Genomic DNA, 18,649 nt, shown 5'->3' on the forward strand with positions numbered 1-18,649 from the left:
ATGGGTTCTGATGGCGAGTATGAATTTGTAGGATCTCAGGAGCGGTGAAGAAAAGAAGTGTATACTAGTAATAGCGCTCTCCAGTAACCATGGTTACTGGAGAGCGCTATTACTAGTATACACTTCTTTTCTTCACCCATATCAGTCAGTGTGTTTTGGATGCACACTTGTGTTATACTGTGTAGCTGCACCACTGTTTTATTGCGCACTGTATTTTGAAGTTGTTTTTCTCTAGGATCTCAGGAGCGGCACATCGCTCAAGTAAAGGCTGGCATCAGTAAGCGCTCTGGTAGTCAGGGAGCTCGGAGGCACTGTGAGGGGTTATTGTCTGATGAATATTGTATGTGTAGGAATTGTGAGAATATAGTTGAGGATGGGTGCATCCAGAGATGTCAGTCCAACCTTAATATCAACATGGACCGCCATCTGTTGAGTGATTACCACTCACTAGTGGGTAAGGTCTTAAACCAGACAGAATGCTGGGTGTGTTCACAAGTACCTCAAGGTCAGAGCAAGTCAGGATTAGTACCGTACCCTTTAGCAATAGATGAGGTACTCGAATTGCGGGGTGGGAGACCGGTGGACAAGAAATTCAATATCTCTAGGCCCCTTAGTTTGAAGCTCCACCAGTATCTTGTAGAAGGTCATTATTGTGCTTTAATATTTCCAATTACTGAAAACCTGTAAATTGGGAACTGACATGGAATAACCAGACAATGACCTTCTCACACAGAGCTGATAGGATACCCATAGACTCTGAACTTGTACGCCAAATAGCCAACAGTGGGAGGTATTTTCGGTATAGGTATACTCGTGGAAGCAAGACCATGTGGGTTGGAAAAGTATCGTCAGGGTATTGTGCTCATATCATCCAGCCCGATACTTGTACTGAGCAGATGGGATGACTAGGGATTGGTTTCTTTACTTGGAAAATTTGTAATATGGTGATGTTATATTTTGTCCCCTATGTTCTCCCAGATGATGCCTATTTCATATGTGGGAGGAAAGCGTACAAGTGGCTTGCCCCGAGCTCAGAGGGATTGTGTTATATTGGGAGAGTACTACCAGAGGTCATGACCATAACCCATGATAGAATGAAAGACGTTCACCGAGGTGCTCAGGCTCCTTATACTCATACTCACTATGAACACATCATCAAGAGACACCTCATAGATAGGGCAGAGCACGTAGCCTCTGATTTGATCCACGAATCCACCGGGATTCAGTTCCTTCTCGCATTAGACATCACCCGTACTGCCAGAGGAACTATAAATTATAGGTATATCCATGCGCCAGCGAACTTGATAGATAATATCACTGAGATGTATTATGACACCTTCAGGTATACGGGAAGGGAGTTACAAGCTTACAAGAAGGAACTGATTCAGCACAGGATGGTCCTTAATTATATCACAGCCGTGACAGGTGGGTACTGTGTTACTCTGGCAACTCAATATGGGGTGAAGTGCTGTACATATATCACGAACAGCACTGATGACCCCACGGAGATCATCGATCAAAAGATGGACGATATCTTGCAGTTGAAGTGGGAGTTCAGGAGGAAACATAACCTTACCTTAGCGACTGTGAGTAATGAACTGACAGCTGGGTCTCATGGTTGAACCCACGCAAATGGTTCTCAGGTTTAGGAGAGTGGGCTCAGAATGTCATTATGAGTGTGGGGAAGTTTCTCCTTTGTATCCTGGGAGTCGTCATAATTATTGGTTCTATATTTAGGCGTGTTCAAATTCTAACGCGTCGCAAGCACGGCACAAATTTGATGAGTCTAAGGAGCAAGGGCGCCGTTATAGCAGCAAATTTAATTTATGACCCATCCATAGAGACAGTGTTATGATAAGGATTGCAAATAAATTTCATGGCCTGTTTCTTTCACCCGTTTTTATTTTGCCCCCCCCCCCCCCCCCCCCCCCTCTGCCCAGATACATCCATCCGGAAAAGACATCAGCCCTACCCAAAATGTTTATGTGAATGTATTTTTAGATATGTGTCTTATCTTCACCTCTGCAACCTCCAGGTAATGGCACACATAGTCAACAGGTGATATCCACATATACTAGCACTCACATATGTTTTCCCCTCCATGTATCATCAACTAAATGTGCACCCCATTTGTTGGAACAAGAAGCCCGAAAAGAGCTCGGTAGTGTTTGTTGGCCCATTTACAGACCCTTAATACGGGATGAAAAGGATTTAATGTATACTTCGCAATACCTCGAAGCTTATGTAGAACATATATGATGATACATGCCCCTCAGACATGGATTCATGCATACATGCTTTTACTATCCCACTAGGTCATATATTTCCCACCTACAACTCTCCCCAACCATCCAAGCTTCTGTAGATATTGTATAGATATTTTTGTGTTTATTGATTAGGTAGTGGCAGTTATTGGTGACTGCCAAAGGGTGGACTGTCGAAGTCACAAAATATTGCGGTACACACATCACGTACAAACTACACACAGATAGCCTCCTTGTGTGTACTTGTTCTGCTGTGCGCGCGCATATTCGCAATTTGCATATAGTTGCTCCCGCGGTCCTGCGCATTAGCGCGTGGTATGAGTATTTACGGTAGGGTTTGTGGACGCATGGAAAAGCTATCAAAACACATTACATATTTAATCTAAATAGTGCACAATGTACACATAGTCTCACTGCACCACACCAGCAAGTTACAACAGTTTAAATTAGTGATGAGCAGATTCGGTTTTACGCGGTTTTACTCGGTTCTCAAAACAGCATCTTATTGGCTATCCAAAACACGTGACATCCGTGAGCCAATAAGATGCCGTTTTGAGAACCGAGTAAAACCGAGTAAAACCAAATCCGCTCATCACTAGTTTAAATGGTATCAGAACAAAGGGATTCACCTTTACAGGATAGGAGGGGACAGAACAAGGTTATAAGGTGGTGTTTGGTATCCAGCTGTAGGGTATTTTTAAGGGTAATATTCCGGTGTTGGTTTGCAGAAGATCGCACGCTCCTGCGAATAGTTATGTGCAGGAGCAGAATATAAATATAAACTGTATTTACTTACATTAGGTATGCGGCGGGAACCCAGAGGAGACCACCCACAAGTGTATCGTGAACAGACATCGCCCACCTATTCAAACCAACCTATGACCACTCCTGTACTGTAAATGACAATCCCTGTGTCCAATGGACAAAGAGATTACAGTAACCATTGTGTTAAGTTTTGGAATATTGTAAAAAAGGAGCCAGCTGCTGGCCTGGTCTCTCTCTCTCTCTCAAGACTTACAAAGTTATCTATCTAGATGGTGGCAAAATTCAAACAAGTATGTACCATTGACTGTAGCCATTATTCTTTTGTATTGTATTGCTTTGTGATTGTAACCCCCTTTCAGTAATAATATGCTGTGGTGTCGGAACCCAGCAGTTTAAATACAAATCTGGTGTCGTGTTTTCCTTTCCCTGCTAAGGTTTAAAGTGTATTACTATCACATGCATATCTGTTAAGGGTTCACTGTGTAACTTTGGGTGTGTACGCGCTGTGTGTACTTTGTACAGCCAGCGTGGCGTGTGTACGCAAAGTCTGTACATGATACGGGACTCTATACCCTAATGGTGTAATAAGTACGTAGGTTGTGGATTAAGTATAGCGGCCGCAGCGGCTTCATTTAAAGTGTATGAAATTTATTTTTAAAGTGTTGCTTTTAGTCCTGTATGTAAATCAGTGTTTACATCGTCCTTTCAATATAGTTCATTTCAGGAATGGAGGACTGGGAAGCAGTTTATCTCAGTCGCCAGGACATGCATCCAGAAATCAATAAGGCGGTAGGGAGATAGGGCCTGACTCAGGTAGACCTACTGGCCTCTCAAAATAATCCATCAGCTGCACAGGTATGTGGCCAGCACGAGATATCCAGCAGCAGAAGGAGTGGATGCTATGAGACTTCCTTGGTGTTGCAGAAGGGTTTACATTTTTCCAACTTCCCCGCTCATACCCAGAGTTCTAGTTAGGGTGAAATGGGAAAGAGAGTTGGGAAATTCTAATAGCACCAGATTGGCCCCGCAGGAGTTCGTACTCGGACTTGCGGGGGCTATGAGCGAAAGACTCCAGGAGGTTACCTCAGACAGAAGGCTGCGTTTAACGACAGGACTCTTAAGACCCGGATCTTAAACACAGGGATATAAAGAGCAGCCATTCCTAGGATTATAGCCACTCGGTAGATAGTCACGGCCATGCACTACTGCAGAATATGGAGGATATACATGGACTGGTGTTAGGATCGTGGTCGGATTCGAAAGAATTCCACTTATCCAGACTTCTAAGTTTCCTCCAAACCGGTTTTAGATGGAGGGCTAAAATTAGGTTCTTTACAGAAGCAGTTTTCGTCTCTCTCCATCCTATTTCAACAGCGTTTAGCATCCTTACAGGAAGTTCAAACTTCTTGCAAGGGGTTCTGAGGATACAACCTCTTTTCCGTCCTCCCACTACACGTGGGACCTAAACTTAGTGTTGGGATATTTAAAATCAACAACCTTTGAGGCTTTGGAGAGAGCAGAGATGAAATATCTCTCTTGGAGGGTCACGTTATTACTTGCCCTAGCTTCGGCCAGTAGGGTCCCTGAGTTGGGAGCCTTATCATGTAAGAGGCCTTTTTCTAATTTTCCATGAAGATATGGGGCGGAAATCCGAACAAGGGTTGAGTTCCTTCTTAAGGTCGTTTCGGGATTTTCATGTGAACCAGCCAATTGCGGTCCCATCTTTTCAAGGAGTTGCAGATAGGGACATGTCTTTGGCCTTTATAAGAGCTCTACGAAAGTCGGACCATTTGTTTGCTTAAAAAAGTGGGATGGTGACAGAGAATCTGGTGCGCTTAGGTTCTATCAGAAATGAGTGTGTGCATGCAACACCTTTGATGTGGGATTGATACTTATCTTGGAAACTGGATTTATGATGAGGATAGATATTCCAAGTGGGTATACTTCTTATACGTCAAATATCATGTAAATAGATAAGAACAATATATATAGTGTAATATTGTTTCCAATATATCCCATATGAAAATATAGAAGACTCAATATTCTATATCTGTCTCCAACATTGAATAAATTAGAGGCTTTACCAGATCAATGTTGTTTTCCAGTCATTAATTAGTGTGTAGATCTTCACTTATTATTCCCAGCGGTATGTTCTCAATTGAATATGTGGGAACAAGAAATTAAACAAACTCCACATAGCGTGATACCGTTTTTACAATTTATTTGAACAAACATACAATACTGTTAAAAAGATAAGGATTGGAGGCATTTACCAGATTGAGAATCGAATTTAGGCGTGTAGATCTTAATTGGAAGTACCAGATTCCGGATACAGGACTCCCTCACTCAAATTAGATTCCGGCTGTAACACTCTGTCCAAACCTGAAGATGATCCTTCTGTCACAGGCCAACGCGTATCGAGCAGATGCTCTTTGTCAGGGCAATGTGACAGTAGGATAATGAAACTGCAACTAAATAGTATGGAGGTAAATTACTTCCGGGTGAATGGCACTTCCGGGTCATGAGATGTTGTAATTCCATATAAACAACAATTAAACACTATATACTTAAAATCTTCAATATAATTATAATCTGTAAAAAAGTGACAATAAAACAATGTGGTATAAAAACGATCTCTGGATTCATAATATGAACCGTGGAACGCATCCTGGAACGTATAACCGGAAGTACGCCTGCTTCTGGTCGCCGTGGCCAGAAATATTCCCTGTGTTGATAAAACATTGTATTTTAAGCTACACCCCGAGGAGGACAGACCAGGACGGCCATCCACACCTTGAGGGTCTCAGGGTGGCCTCCAAAAACAACCAAGTCTGACCGTCTATGGTGCCGACCATTTGTTTGGTCTTTATGATGGTCCAAAGAAGGGTTGGCCAGCATTTAAGCAGACCCTGGCCAAATGGATTAGTCTTACCATTAGGCAGGCTTATGTATCCTTTGGTGAAAGAGTTCTGGTTTAGGTTGGTGCCCATACCACCAAATCTGTGGGTGTCTCATGGGCGGCTGCCAGAGCCGCCTCTACTACTAAGCTTTGCATAAAGGTAACGTGGTTATCAGCACACACATTTACAAGATTCTACAAGTTCAAGATGTTTGCGTCCAGAGATTCTAAGTTGGACGCTTAGTTTTGCAGGCCACTGACAGCAATCCCACCCATGGGAGTAACTTAGGACGTCCCCTACTGTATAATGCTGTTCCAGTGTCCCCTAGTGGATGAAAGAGAAAAGAGGATTTTGGTACTTACCAATAAATCCATTTCTCTGAATCCACTCGGGGACACTGGACGCCCCCACTCAGTGCTGTCAACCTGCTGTGTTCAAGGTTCTTGTTAAACAGTTTGTGCAAACAGCGTTGGTTTCTGTTAAGAGTTCTTGGATGCTGTTTGATTTGTTGTACGGTAGGCTCCTCGCCATTGGTTTGTAGTCTCATGTCCTATTCTCTCCGTCAAATTTTCCAAACTGAGGGATGTGGAGCATGAAGGGGGAGGAGCCGGCTGTGCAGACAATGCTAATTTTTAGATTGTGCCACACCTACAGCTGCAAGCTTCACACTCCTACTGTATAAGCTGTTCCAGTGTCCCCGAGTGGATTCAGAGAAATGGATTTATCGGTAAGTACCAAAATCCTCTTTTCACATTCTACAACATGTAACACACAGGACAACTTACCATGCCACAGCAATAGCATCATATATATGTTATTATGTCCCTGCCCACAACAATACATAGGAAGAACTATACAGCCACTCAAAATGAGAATAAATGAACACATATGGATTATTAGAAAAAGGTTCAGAAGAACATTCACTCTCCTTACATTACAAAGAACATCACGAATCAGATCCCACACTACTCAAGGTCACAGGGCTGAAGGAGGTTAAGAAAAACTGGAGAGGGGGTGACTACATGCACACCATCAACAGGGAGGAACTGCGTAAGGTTTAATCCACATGGTGACCCAAACACCCAAATGCCTCAACCAGGACAATGAAGTACGATCCATAATTTGTATATGAAGATAATCTATTTACATCCTGGGATCAAACACTCTCTATAAGCCCACTAGTATCCCAGTAACTATATATATAACACCCAGGTAACACCTTTCTGATAGGAATAATACATTTATACAGAATACAGGCACAAGATGAGACTATTTTATTCCACTCACACTTATTGGAGGAACATAATATAGTTTTCTGTTACGTAGTCACATGCAATGTTCAACCCAGACTGCAAGAGCACCAGGGATTTATGTGTAACATGTGACATCTAGTAGCAAACAGGTTAAGTCACTTACTTGTATCAAGAAATCTACAACACTAAACAGTAATACCCCTTTCACATCGCAGCTTGTACCCGGTATTTTGCCGATTTAACTGGCTTCCTAAACGGGTCAAGCTGCGATGTGAAAGGGTCCCCTTCAATTTACCGTTTTCAAAATACCTGTATTTTGAAACGGTAAAAAAGAAGGGTTCTACCCGTTTCAGTCCCATTTCACTGTGCAGTGTGAAAGGGTCTGAAACGGTATTTGCAATCAGAAAGGTCTGTATAGCCAATCAGGAAGCGCAACTTCGTTGCGCTCATCTGATTGGCTCTGCGCGTCTGAGCAGACAGCGCATCGCACAGCTCCCTCCATTATATTCAATGGTGGGAACTTAGCGGCTAGCGGTGAGGTCACCCGCCGGTCAGCGGCTGACCGGCGGGTGACCCCACCGCTAGCCGCTAAGTTCCCACCATTGAAAGTTAATGGAGCGGCTTTGCGATGCGCTGTCTGACAGCTCAGACAGTGCACAGCCAATCAGGTGAGCGCCACGGAAGTAGCGCTTCCTGATTGGCTGAAGGGACTTCAGTGACAGGAGTCACGTGATGTCCCGGCATTCGGGGAGAGGGGTCCCATGTGTCAGCATGGGACCCCTTTCGGTCCGCAGGTCCGGTTGTTCGTTTTCTTTTTTTGCCAAGTCCCTGGATTTATCTCTGGAGCCTGGTTGAGGTGAGTATATTGATCTTTTATTTTCAGGTACCCCTGGATTCTACATGGAGAAGAGGACCGATGTCGGCGTGTGAACATAGGTAAGTATGTGTGTGTCGGCAGTGTGTAATAAAGTTTTACTGTCGACGGTGTCTGTGTCCTGTTTTTATTTGGGTATTTTTTTTCCATTAGAACTACAGGTACCAGCGGGCCCGTTTTTCTCCCGCATGCTGGTACTTGTGGTTCTCCAAGTACCAGCTTGCGGGGGAGGCTTGCTGGGACTTGTAGTACTACTGGAAAAAACAATATCTTTTCTTTTACAACAAAGGCTATCAGCCCCCCCATCCGCAGCCCATTGGATGGGGGGGGACAGCCTCGGGCTTCACCCCTGGCCCTTGGGTGGCTGGGGGGGGGACCCCTTGATTTAAGGGGTCCCCACTCCCCCAGGGTACCCCGGCCAGGGGTGACTAGTTGGATATTTAATGCCACGGCCGCAGGGCACGGCATAAAAGTGACCCCCGGCTGTGGCATTATCTGTCCAGCTAGTGGAGCCTGATGCTGGTGTGAAAAATACGGGGGACCCCTACTCGTTTTGTCCCCCGTATTTTTTGCACCAGCACCAGGCGCAGAGCCCGGTGCTGGTTTTAAAAATACGGGGGATCCCCTGTCAATTTTTTCCCCGCATTTTTAGAACCAGGACCAGCTCGAAGAGCCCGAGGCTGGTTATGCTTTGGAGGGGGGACCCCACGCCATTTTTTTCAGGGATTTAACCATTCCATCTAAAAAAAATTATAATAATTTAAAAAAATATATAATAATATAATATATAATTATAATGAATTAATTAATAATAATGTGTGGGCCAGAAAAGTCCATTTATAATGACAACCACTGTTTTCTATGGGTGAAACGGGTTCAGTGTGAAAGGTACCAAAACGGGATTGAAATGGTAATTTACTGGTTACAACATGAGATGTGAAAGGGGTTTAACTGCTCAGACCCGTTTTAAGAACCATTTCAAATACCATTTCAAAAGCAGGTTTTGCGATGTGAAAGCAGCATAACTGTACTGGGTGGGGTTTTTTGGAGTCTGCACTGCACCAGATTGTACATTACTTGATACAAAATTATAATACCAATGAAACAACAAATAAGAATTTTGACCAACATAAAGCTGCCAATTTTGCCTATAAAAGCTTTTGAGGCAGAACAGGGTTGGCGGTGCTCCCGGACATTGGCCCTCATTCTGAGTTGATCGCAGCAGCAAGAAAGTTAGCAATTGGGCAAAACCATGAGCACTGCAGGAGGGGTAGATATAGCATGTGCAGAGAGAGTTAGATTTGGGTGGGGTGTGTTCAATCTGCAATCTAATTTGCAGTGTAAAAATAAAGCAGCCAGTATTTACCCTGCACAGAAACAAAATAACCCACCCAAATCTAACTCTCTCTGCACATGTTATATCTGCTTCCCCTGCAGTGCTCATGGTTTTGCCCAATTGCTAACTTTCTTGCTGCTGCGATCAACTCAGAATGAGGGCCATTATTTCAGAAGAAACTGTTGAAGGTTGTTTTGCAAAGAAGCAAAAGAAAGGCTGTTTGGTATGTCTCTCTGGGGCACACTTTATTTACATTAACTGAATAATGAAGTTATGAAAAATGTATATGAAGCATTAAAACTTAACTTTTAATATGTTCTACAGACGAAAAAAAATCATATAAGGAAAAAATTAGGAAAAAATTAATTAATTGGCCATATGAGAAAAAACATTGCTGCATAAATACGCAAAATAGGTTAAAACAAGTATTAAATAGCATGTGTAGATGACGATGTATTGATATGTCACTCGCTTCTTTAAAAGTGGGTGACAGAAAGTTTGTCTATGCATCCACTGGATTTTAAGCGAGTATTACTGTTAGACGTTTGTCCAATGCGAAAATAGAAATTCTTGTTATCTATATCACTCTATGATTGGATATACACATGTATATTTCATATGAGAGATACAAGAAAAGACCGGCTTTTATATTACCGGACTCCTGTTAGAGTGGTCAGCTAGAATGTGTATTCTGCAACGTTAGCTTGCAAATGAATTTTGCTAATCAATGAAAGGCATGTACCTTAATGGGACTACAGTACCCAGTATTCCCAGAAGGTCACCCTTTCTGGTACTGACCGGGCCCAGCGCTGCTTGGCTTCCAAGATCAGACGAGATCGGGCAGATCCAGCATGGTATGACTGTAGAAGATATGGTAAATACCTCTCAGCATAGAAAAAGGCTGCTACTTTTAGCGAATTATGGTTCTGTAAACAGAAATGTTGAATAAACAATAGCCAATTAATGGTCTTCAGGAGAGACCCCTGTGGTTTTCAGAGGGGCCAAAATATGGAGAGATTATTCACTGATGAAATCCTCCACGGTAGAACTATAGTAAGGAACAATGCAAGAATCACCTCAAATAAATGAAGGTGAGACAAGTATAGTCATGGTATGTCAAAAATGTATTAATATGATACAATTAAAATAGACAATCTTGCGGAATACCATATGCTGAATAAAGATTGACATAATTGTTGTATAAAGCTGTCTAAGCAGCACCCTATCTCATTGTAACGAGAGGCAGCGATTGTAAATAGTTTCCACAATGAACGGTTGCTAAATATAATGTGAGTAATGCTTCATGTAACAATATGACAATACCCTTAGAATACACCACTAGGGCAGCAAAGGCAGCTGACTGTTCAATCATATAGACAATTTGACATAGGATGCTGCATAAAGATGTCTAGGCAGCACTGTGTCTCAATGCAGACAGATACAATTGTTTGTAGATAGACCACATAGGCTGCAAGAAGCAGCTGATTTCTATCGCTGGAAGAAAGAATTATTTGGATATAGTTGTCACAATAACTGATTGCTGAGAATACTGCAAAAATACGGACTCAAATCTCAACATGTGATTTTTTGAGAAATTCAATATTAGAACCAACACATACGCTGCAAACGCAGCTAATATACTGTTTACAAATAAACAGTTGTATAAAGGATCCAATTAAGTTTGGAAAAATCATCACACTTAATAAGAGCAGAGTATGTATAAATAGGCACTGCTCTAATAATAAATGGGTGAAAGCTCTTCTGCAAGCGGAATGCCTAAGGTCAAGAATGATTGCCTGACTACATTGGTGAAGTTAGTGATAAAACTAATTAATTATTGGGGTAATTAAACACCTAATTGTTGCACCAAAACTAACGGCTGACAATAATACCTCTGCATTAGATAAATGCCATGTATCTGTGCACAATATCCAAGGATTTAGTATTTGCATTCATTGACAGCTGAAAGAACGGTTACCTTGCAATGTGTGAATAACCTGTATAAATGTAAATTAAACAAGGAAACCTCAGGCAAACATTGTTTCCGGCTTAAGTGTTGCCGGGGAAACAATCCGTGCACCATGCACAGAATGAGGGTAGCTTCTCCCTTGTAATTGCGCTAGGTACACAGGGAGAAAAATGACCAGGGGGCTTCAGTCCGCTGCAGGGAGCAGTGATATACTTGCGGCGTGTGCTGGAAGGAGTCCGCCCGTCGGAGCCCCGTTGCCGAGGTACCGGAAGTCGGGTGCCGGACCGGAAGTGACGCATGTTTCGCTGGGAGGAGCTTGTTCATTCGCTAAAAGTAGCAGCCTTTTTCTATGCTGAGAGGTATTGTATCCAATGGTGGGAACTTTGCGGTCAGCGGTTGACTGAAAGTAACCTCACCGCTGACTGCAAAGTTCCCACCATTGGATACAATGGAGCGCATAGGCGCAACATTGTATCTCTGCCGTGTGCTGCCTGACAGACACTACAGGAGCACACAGCCAATCAGGAGGGTGCCACGACGTGGCACTCCCTGATTGGCTAAAGGGACCCTCTTTGACTGGAGTCAGAGGGAGTCCTGGCAGTCGGGGAAAGGGGTCCCATGTGTAAACATGGGACCCCTTTCAGTGCGTGGTCGGGTGTCCGTTTTTTTATTTTGCCAAGTACGTGGATTATACAAAGAACAGAAGAGGACCGATCTACACTGGATTATGTGAGTATCATTTTTTCAACAGGTACCCCATGGATTCTACATGGAGAAGAGGACCGACCCTCGTGTGAACATAGGTAAGTATGTATGTTTGGAGGTGTGCATGTATGTAATAAACTTATACTATCACGATGTGTGTGTCCTGTTTTTATTGGGGTATTTTTTTTAGTAGTAGTACTACAGGTACCAGCGGGCCCGGTTTTCCACCGCATGCTGGTACTTGTGGTTTTCCAAGTACCAGCTTGCGGGGGAGGCTTTCTGGGACTTGTAGTACTGCTACTAAAAACAATATTCAGACTTTTTTCTCAAGGCTATCAGCCCCCCATCCGCAGCAGATGTGGGGGGGGGGGGACAGCCTCGGGCTTCACCCCTGGCCCTTGGGTGGCTGGAGGGGGGGACCCCTTGATTTACGGGGTTCCCACTCCTCCAGGGTACCCCAGCCAGGGGTGACTAGTTGGGTATGTAATGCCAGGGCCGCAGGGACCTAGATAAAAGTGTCCCCCGGCTGTGGCATTATGTACCTGGCTAGTGGACCCCGGTGCTGGTTTCAAAAATACGGGGGACCCCTACGCTTTTTGTCCCCCGTATTTTTGGAACCAGGACCAGGCGCAGAGCCCGTTGCTGGTTTTTGAAATATGGGGGATCCCCTGTAATTTTTTTCCCCATATTTTGTCAACCAGGACCGGCTCAAAGAGCCCGAGGCTGGTTTTGCTTAGGAGGGGGGACCCCACGCAATTTTTTTTCTGACTTTTACACTATTTTAAATTTATTAAAAGATGCACAATGAAACCCTGCACGGATCTCACAGATCCGGCCGATTTTCATTGTTGTCATGTCGGCAGTGTTTTACTATTCACTCCCGTAAAACACTGCAAAAAAATACGAATGACATCGACATCGGAAAACACGAAAATGTAAAATACGGCAGCTTAGTAAATGAGGCGCAAAAAATCCAAAAAGTTGCATTATTACACATTCGATGTCATTCGTAATTAATCTCCCTCCAAATCGATACAAATACGAATTTTAGTAAATATACCTCAATGTGTCCAAATACAGTACAATGGGAAATGTAAGCTCTTCTTTCATAGGTCAAAGGGCAGGTCATTTACAGTACATGAGGGGTCAAAGGTTGGTTTAAATGAATGGGTGATGCTTGGTCCAGGTGTACTTGCAGGTGTTCACCACTGGGTTCCCGCCGAATATCAAGAGTACAGTATTTACAGTATTTGTGAATATTACAATTCTGCGCATATCTATGCACAGAAACATGCTATACACTGCACATAGCAACCGGAATGTAGATCTCAAGATATTGCACTTCTGGTTACCAAGCACTAAGTCCTAACCTTACTCCATCCCCTCACATCCTGTAACCCTGAATAACTCTGCTGTTCTATCCTTATATATGTGCAGAAACATGCTATAAACTGCAAATAGCAACCAGAATATAGGTCTCAAGATATTGCACTTCTGGTTACCAAACACTAAGTCCTAACCTTACTCCATCCCCTCACATCCTGTAACCCTGAATAACTCTGCTGTTCTATCCTTATATATGTGCAGAAACATGCTATAAACTGCACATAGCAACCAGAATATAGGTCTCAAGATATTGCACTTCTGGATACCAAACACTAAGTCCTAACCTTACTCCATCCCCTCACATCCTATAACCCTGAATAACTCTGCTGTTCTATCCTTATATATGTGCAGAAACATGCTATAAACTGCAAATAGCAACCAGAATATAGGTCTCAAGATACTGCACTTCTGGTTACCATAAACTAAGTCCTAACCTCACTCCATCCCCTCACATCCTGTAACCCTGAATAACTCTGCTGTTCTATCCTTATATATGTGCAGAAACATGCTATAAACTGCACATAGCAACCAGAATATAGGTCTCAAGATATTGCACTTCTGGTTACCAAACACTAAGTACTAACCTTACTCCATCCCCTCACATCCTGTAACCCTGAATAACTCTGCTGTTCTATCCTTATATATGTGCAGAAACATGCTATAAACTGCACATAGCAACCAGAATATAGGTCTCAAGATATTGCACTTCTGGTTACCAAACACTTATTCCTAACCTTACTCCATCCCCTCACATCCTGTAACCCTGAATAACTCTGCTGTTCTATCCTTATATATGTGCAGAAACATGCTATATACTGCACATAGCAACCAGAATATAGGTCTCAAGATACTGCACTTCTGGTTACCATACACTAAGTCCTAACCTCACTCCATCCCCTCACATCCTGTAACCCTGAATAACTCTGCTGTTCTATCCTTATATATGTGCAGAAACATGCTATAAACTGCAAATAGCAACCAGAATATAGGTCTCAAGATACTGCACTTCTGGTTACCAAACACTAAGTACTAACCTTACTCCATCCCCTCACATCCTGTAACCCTGAATAACTCTGCTGTTCTATCCTTATATATGTGCAGAAACATGCTATAAACTGCACATAGCAACCAGAATATAGGTCTCAAGATATTGCACTTCTGGTTACCAAACACTAAGTACTAACCTTACTCCATCCCCTCACATCCTGTAACCCTGAATAACTCTGCTGTTCTATCCTTATATATGTGCAGAAACATGCTATAAACTGCACATAGCAACCAGAATATAGGTCTCAAGATATTGCACTTCTGGTTACCAAACACTTATTCCTAACCTTACTCCATCCCCTCACATCCTGTAACCCTGAATAACTCTGCTGTTCTATCCTTATATATGTGCAGAAACATGCTATATACTGCACATAGCAACCAGAATATAGGTCTCAAGATACTGCACTTCTGGTTACCATACACTAAGTCCTAACCTCACTCCATCCCCTCACATCCTGTAACCCTGAATAACTCTGCTGTTCTATCCTTATATATGTGCAGAAACATGCTATAAACTGCACATAGCAACCAGAATATAGGTCTCAAGATACTGCACTTCTGGTTACCAAACACTAAGTCCTAACCTTACTCCACCCCTCACATCCTGTAACCCTGAATAACTCTGCTGTTCTATCCTTATATATGTGCAGAAACATGCTATAAACTGCACATAGCAACCAGAATATAGGTCTCAAGATATTGCACTTCTGTATACCAAACACTAAGTCCTAACCTTACTCCATCCCCTCACATCCTGTAACCCTGAATAACTCTGCTGTTCTATCCTTATATATGTGCAGAAACATGCTATAAACTGCAAATAGCAACCAGAATATAGGTCTCAAGATACTGCACTTCTGGTTACCAAACACTAAGTCCTAACCTTACTCCACCCCTCACATCCTGTAACCCTGAATAACTCTGCTGTTCTATCCTTATATATGTGCAGAAACATGCTATAAACTGCACATAGCAACCAGAATATAGGTCTCAAGATATTGCACTTCTGTATACCAAACACTAAGTCCTAACCTTACTCCATCCCCTCACATCCTGTAACCCTGAATAACTCTGCTGTTCTATCCTTATATATGTGCAGAAACATGCTATAAACTGCAAATAGCAACCGGAATATAGGTCTCAAGATACTGCACTTCTGGTTACCAAACACTAAGTACTAACCTTACTCCATCCCCTCACATCCTGTAACCCTGAATAACTCTGCTGTTCTATCCTTATATATGTGCAGAAACATGCTATAAACTGCACATAGCAACCAGAATATAGGTCTCAAGATATTGCACATCTGTATACCAAACACTAAGTCCTAACCTTACTCCATCCCCTCACATCCTGTATCCCTGAATAACTCTGCTGTTCTATCCTTATATATGTGCAGAAACATGCTATAAACTGCACATAGCAACCAGAATATAGGTCTCAAGATATTGCACTTCTGGTTACCAAACACTAAGTCCTAACCTTGCTCCATCCCCTCACATCCTGTAACCCTGAATAACTCTGCTGTTCTATCCTTATATATGTGCAGAAACATGCTATAAACTGCAAATAGCAACCAGAATATAGGTCTCAAGATATTGCACTTCTGGTTACCAAACACTAAGTCCTAACCTTACTCCATCCCCTCACATCCTGTAACCCTGAATAACTCTGCTGTTCTATCCTTATATATGTGCAGAAACATGCTATAAACTGCAAATAGCAACCAGAATATAGGTCTCAAGATATTGCACTTCTGGTTACCAAACACTAAGTCCTAACCTTACTCCATCCCCTCACATCCTGTAACCCTGAATAACTCTGCTGTTCTATCCTTATATATGTGCAGAAACATGCTATATACTGCAAATAGCAACCAGAATATAGGTCTCAAGATACTGCACTTCTGGATACCAAACACTAAGTCCTAACCTTACTCCATCCCCTCACATCCTGTAACCCTGAATAACTGCTGTTCTATCCTTATATATGTGCAGAAACATGCTATAAACTGCACATAGCAACCAGAATATAGGTCTCAAGATACTGCACTTCTGGATACCAAACACTAAGTCCTAACCTTACTCCATCCCCTCACATCCTGTAACCCTGAATAACTCTGCTGTTCTATCCTTATATATGTGCAGAAACATGCTATAAACTGCACATAGCAACCAGAATATAGGTCTCAAGATATTGCACTTCTGGTTACCAAACACTAAGTACTAACCTTACTCCATCCCCTCACATCCTGTAACCCTGAATAACTCTGCTGTTCTATCCTTATATATGTGCAGAAACATGCTATAAACTGCACATAGCAACCAGAATATAGGTCTCAAGATATTGCACTTCTGGTTACCAAACACTTATTCCTAACCTTACTCCATCCCCTCACATCCTGTAACCCTGAATAACTCTGCTGTTCTATCCTTATATATGTGCAGAAACATGCTATATACTGCACATAGCAACCAGAATATAGGTCTCAAGATACTGCACTTCTGGTTACCATACACTAAGTCCTAACCTCACTCCATCCCCTCACATCCTGTAACCCTGAATAACTCTGCTGTTCTATCCTTATATATGTGCAGAAACATGCTATAAACTGCACATAGCAACCAGAATATAGGTCTCAAGATACTGCACTTCTGGTTACCAAACACTAAGTCCTAACCTTACTCCACCCCTCACATCCTGTAACCCTGAATAACTCTGCTGTTCTATCCTTATATATGTGCAGAAACATGCTATAAACTGCACATAGCAACCAGAATATAGGTCTCAAGATATTGCACTTCTGTATACCAAACACTAAGTCCTAACCTTACTCCATCCCCTCACATCCTGTAACCCTGAATAACTCTGCTGTTCTATCCTTATATATGTGCAGAAACATGCTATAAACTGCAAATAGCAACCAGAATATAGGTCTCAAGATACTGCACTTCTGGTTACCAAACACTAAGTCCTAACCTTACTCCACCCCTCACATCCTGTAACCCTGAATAACTCTGCTGTTCTATCCTTATATATGTGCAGAAACATGCTATAAACTGCACATAGCAACCAGAATATAGGTCTCAAGATATTGCACTTCTGTATACCAAACACTAAGTCCTAACCTTACTCCATCCCCTCACATCCTGTAACCCTGAATAACTCTGCTGTTCTATCCTTATATATGTGCAGAAACATGCTATAAACTGCAAATAGCAACCGGAATATAGGTCTCAAGATACTGCACTTCTGGTTACCAAACACTAAGTACTAACCTTACTCCATCCCCTCACATCCTGTAACCCTGAATAACTCTGCTGTTCTATCCTTATATATGTGCAGAAACATGCTATAAACTGCACATAGCAACCAGAATATAGGTCTCAAGATATTGCACATCTGTATACCAAACACTAAGTCCTAACCTTACTCCATCCCCTCACATCCTGTATCCCTGAATAACTCTGCTGTTCTATCCTTATATATGTGCAGAAACATGCTATAAACTGCACATAGCAACCAGAATATAGGTCTCAAGATATTGCACTTCTGGTTACCAAACACTAAGTCCTAACCTTGCTCCATCCCCTCACATCCTGTAACCCTGAATAACTCTGCTGTTCTATCCTTATATATGTGCAGAAACATGCTATAAACTGCAAATAGCAACCAGAATATAGGTCTCAAGATATTGCACTTCTGGTTACCAAACACTAAGTCCTAACCTTACTCCATCCCCTCACATCCTGTAACCCTGAATAACTCTGCTGTTCTATCCTTATATATGTGCAGAAACATGCTATAAACTGCAAATAGCAACCAGAATATAGGTCTCAAGATATTGCACTTCTGGTTACCAAACACTAAGTCCTAACCTTACTCCATCCCCTCACATCCTGTAACCCTGAATAACTCTGCTGTTCTATCCTTATATATGTGCAGAAACATGCTATATACTGCAAATAGCAACCAGAATATAGGTCTCAAGATACTGCACTTCTGGATACCAAACACTAAGTCCTAACCTTACTCCATCCCCTCACATCCTGTAACCCTGAATAACTGCTGTTCTATCCTTATATATGTGCAGAAACATGCTATAAACTGCACATAGCAACCAGAATATAGGTCTCAAGATACTGCA

General features: G+C 42.4%; 1 long non-coding RNA gene and 1 pseudogene across 1 annotated transcript in view; one reads left to right on the forward strand and one right to left on the reverse strand.

Moving 5' to 3' along the window:
• Nucleotides 1–18,649, forward strand: part of LOC134984273 (uncharacterized) — a 410,866-nt gene that overhangs the window by 35,097 nt on the left and 357,120 nt on the right. The gene's annotated exons all lie outside the window — the stretch shown is intronic.
• On the reverse strand, nucleotides 10,142–10,260 carry LOC134984279 (5S ribosomal RNA; annotated as a pseudogene).

Source organism: Pseudophryne corroboree (assembly GCF_028390025.1).
Source record: "Pseudophryne corroboree isolate aPseCor3 chromosome 3 unlocalized genomic scaffold, aPseCor3.hap2 SUPER_3_unloc_46, whole genome shotgun sequence".
Lineage (NCBI taxonomy): Eukaryota > Metazoa > Chordata > Amphibia > Anura > Myobatrachidae > Pseudophryne > Pseudophryne corroboree.